Genomic DNA, 10,032 nt, shown 5'->3' on the forward strand with positions numbered 1-10,032 from the left:
TTCCTGACCATTTGAGTGTAGATATTAAGATTCTCTGCTTTGCATATAGGCAGATAGCAAATCTTTAATGTGACAAAGCGGCCTAATAAATGACTGTTTGACTGCATGATTGTAGAGATTTCCTTATTTTAAAAATCCGGTTGCAGCCACTTAACGTTGTTGTGGGTATTTCATTCCCATTACAGGCAGACTTGGTCAAGACTCCTTGGGTTTTTTTCTTCTGTCACTGTGTGCTCATCAACATAGATCCGTGGTGGCGAACCTTTGGCACTCCAGATGTTATGGACTACTGCATTTCCAGCATTTTAGCGCATGGCCAATTTTATATGCTGTGGGGCCCTGGAAATTGTAGTCCATAACATCTGGAGTGCCAAAGGTTCGCCACCACTGCCATAGATGGTGCACTAAAGACACTGGGTTGGATCCAACCAGCATTTTCCACTTAGGTTCCCCCAATTCCTGTCTTTACTACAGTTCCTGTGCCCCCCGCCCCGGCTGCTTGGATCCAACCCGTTAGGCAGCGAAGCGTTGAACCCTGATGCTTAGCCCTGTAAGTCCTGTTCTCCCTGCAGAATTAGCTTTGGTATTCATTGCCAGACTGCAGTTTCCTATTTTTTTAATTCTTGAATGATGCCTTTCTGTGTTGATATTTTTAATGTTCACAAAACCCCCAAGTGTACATTCATTGCTGTATTAAATATATATATATATTGTGTTTTACGAATAAAATGCAAACAATATATATAATAATGTCAATGCATGGGCATTTTATGTACAGTAGATATTTTAAAAAGCTATTTATCAAACAAAAAGTGTGTGATAAAACCAGAGTCTATATTTTATATATCTATAACGTAGGTAGGAAAATGAAACGGCATCTAAATTATAAGGAGGGTTTGGGGATGTTTTTTAACAGAGAGGAGTTGCGCTTGACTATAGCATTTCAACAGCCCGGCTACTCTGAATGGAAACTGCCCGGTTCTGGCTGAGAGTGAACCGTCAATTTAATGGCACAGGCTGTGTTCCCAGGTTTCCACTTGATTAGATGAACAATGTCCGACATTGTTACTTTCACCGTGGCAGGAAATGTAGTTATTAATAGTGAGTCATGAGCATCTGTGCTGCCGAGAACGTGGTTTCCTGCTGTTCTTACATATTTGGCACATTGATGAAATAAAGGGGCAGAAACAGTAAATAAAGGCGATAGGATTCAGGCTGTGCCATTCTTTTGTTGAACATATTGTACTTCATCCTGCTAAACATCATATTTTGATCCTGTTGTGGATTTTACAGGCTGTGTGGCCATGGCCACGCAGCCGGAGCTAAAACTACCAGACCACGGCCACGCAACTCAACCCCCCCCCCCACAGCCATTTAATACTTTCGCTCAAGGGGCTGCCCTTCCTCTGACCGCCACGGGAAACTCCAAGCCGGCCGAGCTCCACATCTCAGAGGCACCCAGCCATTTAATTAAGGCTGTGAAAGCCTTTGATAATAACATATGACTTAGTATACCTGAATGAAATCACTAACATTTCTGTTTTGCAAGGATTTTTTAAAAATGGGAGGGGAGAAATGGTGGTAAGAAGAAAAGAGTTTTGTTGATCATTTTGAAGGGATGACCAATATTGTAAGGGTACATTAGATTTTTATGGTTATTCCAGATTTAAGTTCCACTTTTGACTGTTTGCGTACCAGCGGTGTATCAGAGGCAAATCCAATGGCTTGTCATCAGAAGAAGAAGAGTTTGGATTTTATATCTCCCCTTTCTCTCCTGCAGGAGACTCCGAAAGGGGCTTTCAAATCTCCTTGCCCTTCCCCCCTCACAACAAACACCCTGTGTGGTAGGAGGGCCTGAGAGAAATCCGAGAAACTGTGACTAGCCGGGTCACTGGCGTGTGTAGAAGTGAACAGGCTAATCTGAATTCACCAGATAAGCATCCCGCAGCTCGAAGTGGCGGCAGAGCGGAGAATCAAACCCGGTTCCTCCAGATTAGATACACGAGCTCTTAACCTCCTATGCCACTGCTGCTCCTTAACCTCCTACGCCACTGCTGCACACACAATATCCACACTACATCCACACTACATCAATAACTCCCTCAAAATGAATCAAAAGGATATTTGTCAGACATTCCTTATTTTTTAAGATGTCAGTCTCCAAATGTTTTTACCTTATTTTACTCAAATCATGGAGTATACATTACTTTATTTTCATGCACTGTACATTATGGTATTTCATGCCATAATAATGGCTTATTACAGACATTTTGATCTGGTAGAGAAGATAAATCTATTTATAAGTCTTCAACCTCAACTTGATGTGTGAGATTACAAGTGGAACTTTACATAGCAGGGAGATAAATGAACCCAAGATTTTTGAATTTTTTTTCAACAATGCATACCTTCTAGGCTTTCGTATCCCGATTTTCACTGCAAAACTTCTGATTGATTGACTGTTCCTGTTTAACCACGGCCGTGTTGCCGGTTTCCGCCCTCTTCGAAGGGAATGCTTCCGATTGGTGAATCTACGGCAACCCTGGGAGCCCAAGCAGGACCTCCCCCTCCCATTTTTCCAGCATGGAAAAAAAGATTAGGGCATTGGAACCATGACACATGTAAACATAAAGCATGCAACCCCCTCCCCCCCCGCCACATTGTGATATACAAAATAATAAAATTTATCCAAAAAGGGAGCAAAGCAATATGTTCCATCCACATTCAAAGGTGTGCTTCTGCATAGCTTTGTATTTTGAGCACCATTTTTTTAAAAAAAGGAAATGCATTCCTGTACAAATATGGGTGAAACTCTGCTCACAATTGCTACCATGGGGAGAAGACGTGCTCAGGGGACGTTTGGGAAACGGCGGGCTGTGAGTCACACCGGCTGGCAGCTCAGCAGAAATGAAACAAAGAAATAGAATTACTTAAAGCGAGAAAACGGAAATAGGCCGGCTGCTTAATTTCTTCTGCATGCAAAATGCATGAAAATGTGTTTTAAAATGGGATACGCTGGGGAATCGTTTTTTCCTTGAGGGCCTCAGTAAGCTACAAATTTACTTGTTAAGAGGTACAGAAAATCTGCCTTTGATATATGGAAATAATATTTTTCACATGAATGAATCCAGAAAAACAGCAAAACTCCAGCTCCACATTCTCCATTCAGAGCCAGTTTTTGAATGGTAGTTTGTCTAGATATACAGAAAGATTTGCAGAGATGTCAGCAATGCTGGCATCCTGACATGGACTTGCCTTATCTTATCAGATCCCCTAAGCCAGTGGTGGCGAACCTGTGGCACGGGTGCCAGAGGTGGCACTCAGAGCCCTCTCTGGGGGCACGAGCAAACAGAGTCATCCCCCCCCCCCCCCACACACACATCTAGGCTGGCCTGGGCTGCTGGGCTCGATTGATAACGCGTGAAGCGGAAGACCTAGTTTTGGGGAAGCAGTGTAGGTAACCCTGTTAAGCGCTGTTAAACCCCACTGATTTTCATGTGAAGAACTAAAGTGCAATCCTTTACCTGGGAGTAAGCTCAGTTGCTGGCAATGGGAAGCAGCACAGAGTAAACCCTCCTAGGGTCGTGATTCACCCGTTGGAAGAGTTGCACAGTTGCTTCAAAGCAAAGCCACCGATTACCACCAAGCTTACTCCCGAGTAACACACGCCTCGGAGCCAGCCATTTTTTCTAAACTAAAGCCTCAGTATTCAGGTTAAATTGCCATGTTGGCACTTTGCGATAAATAAGTGGGTTTTGGGTTGCAATTTGGGCACTCGATCTCGAAAAGGTTCGCCATCACTGCCCTAAGCTAAGCGGGGCTTGTCTTGGTTAGTATTCTGATGGGAGACCCCCAAGGAATACCAAGGTAGCTATGCAAAAGAAGGCAATGGCAAACCATCTCTGTTTCCTCTTGCCTTAAAAACCTTCCTGGGTTGCCATAGGTCAGCTTCTAACGCGCTTGCCTGCCGCCACACAAGCACATAGGCAACAATTCAGAAACCAATCAGATTTTTCTAGAAGCACAGGTGGAGGCTTGAGCATTTTATTTCATTTCAATTGTATTTGTACCCTACCCTATCGAGGCTAACTTACAGTATAAGCAATGCATTCCAGCAATATAACAAAATACATAATAACAATAATAAATACATATATGGCTAAATAAAGCTGTTCCAGATGGCTGACTTGATAATACAGGCTATATAGCTTCCAAAACCTAAACAATGGCATTGCGCCGAACCAATATCTAGTATCTTAAAAATAAATCAATACGTACAGTGGGTCAATAATTTAACACCATCAGAGCAGCACTACACATTCCAGTATGAGAAAAGATTCGGTTTCTGTGGTTGTATCTTGGGATGTTTCCATGTGGACGTTTGCCTCCATCTTGTCTTCATTACTGGAATGTTGTTTGAGGGAATTTCTACATAATGTCATTCGTTATTCATCCTGCTTTCGTGTTTCCCCCATCTGCAGTCTTTCCCAACCCAGGTTTCACAGCCTTTTCACAAAGATCACAAACTGCCTTTGATCACCATATGAATAAGAAGATGTGCACGTTTTTCAGGACTTGCCCCGAAAGTGCAGTGAAAGACTCTCAACCTGTTTGCTTAGCTCTGCACCATCCTCTTGGGCAGTTACATTATTATTATTATTATTATTATTATTATTATTATTATTATTATTATTATTATTATTATTATTGTTGTTGTTGTTGTTGTTGTTGTTGTTGTTGTTGTTGTTATTTATTGTATTTATAAACCGCCCTCCCCCGAAGGGCTCAACAGTGGCGTAGGAGGTTAAGAGCAGGTGCACTCTGATCTGGAGGAACCGGGTTTGATTCCCAGCTCTGCCGCTTGAGTTGTGGAGGCTTATCTGGGGAATTCAGGTTAGCCTGTGCACTCCCACACATGCCAGCTGGGTGACCTTGGGCTAGTCACAGCTTTTTGGAGCTCTCTCAGCCCCACCCACCTCACAGGGTGTTTGTTGTGAGTGGGGAAGGGCAAGGAGATTGTAAGCCCCTTTGAGTCTCCTGCTGGAGAGAAAGGGGGATATAAATCCATACTCCTTCTTCATCAAAGAAAGGTGGGGTAGAAATCCAAATTCTTCGACTCTTCTAACTCTCTTTAACATGAGAATGGAGAGGTTAAAAAAAATCCTACTCCTTGCACTATTCATTGGGGCTGGAAAATAAATGTCAAAAATAAATATTGTAACTGCCCAAGAGGATGGTGCAGAGCTAAGCAAACAGGTTGGGAGTCATCTTGCACTGCACTTTAGGGGAGGGGAACTCTCCCAACTGTTTCCTCCTTGATTCTTCCTTTCCTGGTATTTCAGCACTCTTGTGAACAAGAGCCATTCTTCCACTCAATCCATTCTTTTTTTAAAAAAAACTTGGCTCTAATCCTTTTGCTTTTTTGCAGGGTTCTAGCATCTTAAGACAATTCAGACCTGTTGGTCCTCTCCCCTGCCCCCATGACGCTAAAAACATCTTTGAACCCCCCCCCCGATGTTTGTACATGTGTAAGTAGTGACATGTGAACAAATATAGGTGTTCATTTATATATTTGAACATAAGCTTGCTCTTTGAATTCAAAGCAAGGGATGCAAAGAAGGGCTGTGAAACACCCTACATTTAAATTTTAAAAAACCCGAATTAAATAACAGCTAGGCTGTAGGCCAGTACAAATACATGCAATCAACAAAGGAAGAGGCGGTTCCATCCTGCAGAGAATTACTAAAAGGCCACTGGAATTACATCCAATTACCTAATTAAGTACTGATTAACAGGAGAACATTGCCCAGAAATGAGGGTTATCCCAAAAGAACTGTATTGAGTTCAGTTCTTCTTCCCTCAAGCCATTTCACTGCTTGAAAATGCCCCCATCCAGCTATTTTAAGCTTAGTAAGGAAAAAAAGAAATTAGAACCTGTATTGTGCCCGCCTCCCACCTCCTTTAATACAGTTTAAAAAAATACTGTACTCTGTTTCACATAAAGATGTTAGTAGATTGTATATTCCTCCACCGCAAAACTAAGCATGCCGGACCTTCTGTGCTGTAGAACGCTCCGCCTGGGTCCTTGTGCTTATCTAGCCCTGCTCCCTCATCCCTTTGAAAGTAAAAATGCATTTTGGCACAGATGCTCTTGTATCAATGCCCCACATTCAATAATGCACAAAATAATGATAAAGACAGTGCGTAAAAATGAATGATAATTCTCACATTTGTTTGGGACTATATTCTAATGCAGAAGCATACTCAACCACTGCATCCCACTGACAGAACTAACCTCTTTATGTGAAACTGATGGGGAGAATTGATTGGGGAAAGGGGTGGTGGTGGTGGTGTTGCTGGTCCATGTTCCTGATCCAAACAGAATCTCTCCAGAATTTCATTTTAGGCAGATCTCCCAGCAACATCTGTGATCTGGCTCTTAAAATTGAAGTCCTTATCTCTGAAACGAATTCCCATTATGTTGTGCAGTAAAGGTTCGGCTTGCAGATTAGGTGATGGAGAAGCTTTACCCACTCGATTTCTGCTTGTTAAAACAGACACTAAAGACGTAGGATACCTTCTGGAAAAAACCTGTAATCTTGAATATTGCACAACTGCTCATACACTGGAATAATGAAAGAAAACAATGCTGCTGGGATTTTACTAACCCCCACCTCTACTTGCCATGAAAGGCTGATCACAACTGAAAATGTGGGGCTTGGCTACTCCCCTGGAATTAATATAACAAAATATTTTAAACTGAGTTTACAGAAGATAATAAAGGCTTCTTGCACTCTTAGGGTGTATATGCCTTGTAACTTTAGGGCAGGGGTGTTCAAACTACGGCCCTCCAGATGTTCACGGACTACAATTCCCATCAGCCCCTACCAGCATGGCCCAATGACAGGGCTGATGGGAACTGTAGTCCATGAACATCTGGAGGGCCGTAGTTTGAAGACCCCTGCTTCAGGGGATCACTTCACACATTTCACGCAATGATAAATGGGCTGTTGCTCACATTAGTTTATATTATTCCACAGCATATTTGTAAATTCTAAGATGCATGCCCTGACCTGGATAATCGAGCCTAGACCAATCTTGTCAGATCTTGGAAGCTAAGCAGCATCGGTTCTGGTTAGAAGAAGAAGAAGAGAAGGAGGAGGAGGAGGAGGAGGACAAGAAGAGTTTGGATTTATATCCCCCCTTTCTCTGGATTTATATCCCCCCTTCTTGTAGGAGACTCAAAGGGGCTTACAATCTCCTGCCCTTCCCCCCCTCACAACAAACACCCTGTGAGGTAGGTGGGGCTGAGAGAGCTCCAAAAAGCTGTGACTAGCCCAAGGTCATCCACCTGGCATGTGTTGGAGCGCACAGGATGATTTGAATTCCCCAGATAAGCCTCCACAGCTCAGGTGGCAGAGCGGGGAATCAAACCCGGTTCCTCCAGATTAGAATGCACCTGCTCTTAGCCACTACGCCACTGCTGCTCCTTGGTTAGTACTTGGATGGCAAACTGCCAAGAAAGTCCAGGGTCACGACACAGATGGAGGCCATGGCAAACCACCTCTGGACCACTCTAGCCTTGACAACCCTATGGGGTCGCCGTAAGTCGGATACGACTTGACAACATTTTCCAAGGTACATAGGAATTGGGGCAATGGCAAACCTCGAAGAATGCTTGTATATATGGCTCTCTGTTGGGGCTACCTAACACGTTTGGGGGTTGATTGACTGAGGCAACACAGTCTGAGGAGCTTAACAAGAAAATGCGTCGAAATGATGCATCTATGCATAATCAATACTTCTACACAGCCTGGGAGGTTTACGTTCCTTGATTGTTTAAAAAATCTTTAAAAAAAAACTCACCTGGGATTTACAGAACCTCTTATTAGATTTTGGTGCCCTGTCCTGTGAATCTTTCAACCCTCCAGAAACAAAACAAAAACTGGTTTCTTCAAATTAGAAGTGAAATGTACTAAGAGAAAACTGCCACCTAGTGACATTTCCTGGGCACGTTCACGTAAAAACGAAGCTACTTGACTGAGTTTGCCACCTACTGCCAACAGTATAAAACTGCTGCCAAGAAACTAAAAGACTTGTGCTCTGCCAAAATGAATAATCTGTCACATTTAAACATGTCTGTGATCACTGAAAACTTTAACTGCTCCCTTTGGTCCATTCAACTAAACAAAGTTGCACTTTGTATTGTAAACTGCACAATATACACTTTTAGAATTGACCAATCTTCCGGCGTGAAGCGCATGTCTACTCAGAAGTAATTCCCATGGTGTTCAGTAGCGTTTAGTCCCAGGTAATGAGCCCCTTTCAACTCACTGAGATTTACTGACACCCTTTCCTATTGTTGCTGGCCAAGAATGGTAGAAATCGGGTGGGTTATGGTTTTGGAAACAGCTCCAGTCTGAAACTGACCTGTCAGCTTCTGCTACCTGGACTTTTTGTTCCCATCTAATGTGACTACTACCCGGTTCGTCAGTTCATTCAAATACATGGCAGAACTATGCTGCAAAGCAATTATGGGTTTGGGCTTACTGTATATGTAATTATAAGCCAGTGATGCGGCGAGGAACCTTTTCGAGAACGAGTCCCCAGGTACAACCCAGAGAACCCACTTATTTATCGCAAAGTGCCAACATGGCAATTTAACCTGAATACTGAGATTTTAGTTTAGAAAAAACGGTTGGCTCCGAGGCACACATTACTTGGGAGAAAGCTTGGTGGTTGTTGGTGGCTTTGCTTTGAAGCAGCCATGCAACCCTTCCAATGGGTGGATCATGACCCTAGGAGGGTTTGCTCAGAAGCAGGCCCCATTGCCAGCAACCCGAGCTTACTCCCAGGTAAAGGATTTAGCGCTTCCAGTTCTTCGCATGCCAATCAGTGGGGTTTAACGGCGCTTAACAGGGTTACCTACGCTGCTTCCCCAAAATTAGGTCTTAGGTTTAATGCACAATAATCAAGCCCAGCGGTCCAAGCCCGGAAGACTAGGGGAGGGGGGCTCTAAACATGCCCGATGCCCCCAGAGAGGGCTCTGAGTGCCACCTCTGGCACCCGTGCCATAGGTTCGCCACCACTGATATAAGCTGTAATCCCATGTTTTTAGGCATGCGTGTCATCAAGTCACATCTGGCTTATGGTGGCCTCTGTTGGAGTTTTCAAGGCAAGAGACGTTCAGAGATGGTTTGCCTTCACGCGTCCTGAATCCTGGTATTCCTTGGAGGTCTTCCATCCAACTGTTGTCAGGGCTGACCCTGCTTAGCTTCCGAGATCTGACAACAGTGTCATGAGAAGCTGTTGTCTCCTTGTCCAATTATTAACTGTGGTGCTCCTGAGATGCAGTTACCTATTTCTGAGAAGCTCCCACAGGGCTGGGAAAATGTTCAAATCCCACGGGTGGTTGCTGATTGCACGAATCTCTGTTTCCTGTAAAACTGAGCTTCCCCCCAACCATGTGGAACCACTTCTGTGAAAAACAAAACCTTCGCAAAATAGGCCTCCAGTCATGTGGCTGGGCCATTTCCAGCGCAATCCTAACCCGTGTGCTTTCCTTCTAAGTCTGTCGAAGTTACAGCACTGTTAAATGTTTTGGGAGATAATTGAAAGTCACCTAGTTCCTCATGCATACTAAATATAATGAATTGTCAACCGTTGGAAGGCAAGTAGCTTTGAAAATACACTGGATTTTCTGAGTGGTCATGACACAGTGAAACAAAGCTGATTTTGTCTGAAGTATCGCATGCAGAAGAGGCCCTATTTGACACCTTTTGTTTTTTCCTAAAGGCCATAATATATTGGTTTATAGAGCGGTCTGTAGGGACCATCCTTGTCAAAATACATAAATATACTTTCCAATGGGAATACACTGGGATTTCAAAATGGCCATTGGTATGCTTTGGTTGTGTTCTATCCAGTCACCTCGATTGTGTTCCCATGGGCATTTGGAAGAAATCAGTACATTCCTAATGATAATTTGATTTCCTTGGTCTAACCTGCGGCTCTCCAGATGTTCAGGAACTACAA

This window comes from Sphaerodactylus townsendi, linkage group LG09 (assembly GCF_021028975.2).
Source record: "Sphaerodactylus townsendi isolate TG3544 linkage group LG09, MPM_Stown_v2.3, whole genome shotgun sequence".
NCBI classification, from domain to species: domain Eukaryota; kingdom Metazoa; phylum Chordata; class Lepidosauria; order Squamata; family Sphaerodactylidae; genus Sphaerodactylus; species Sphaerodactylus townsendi.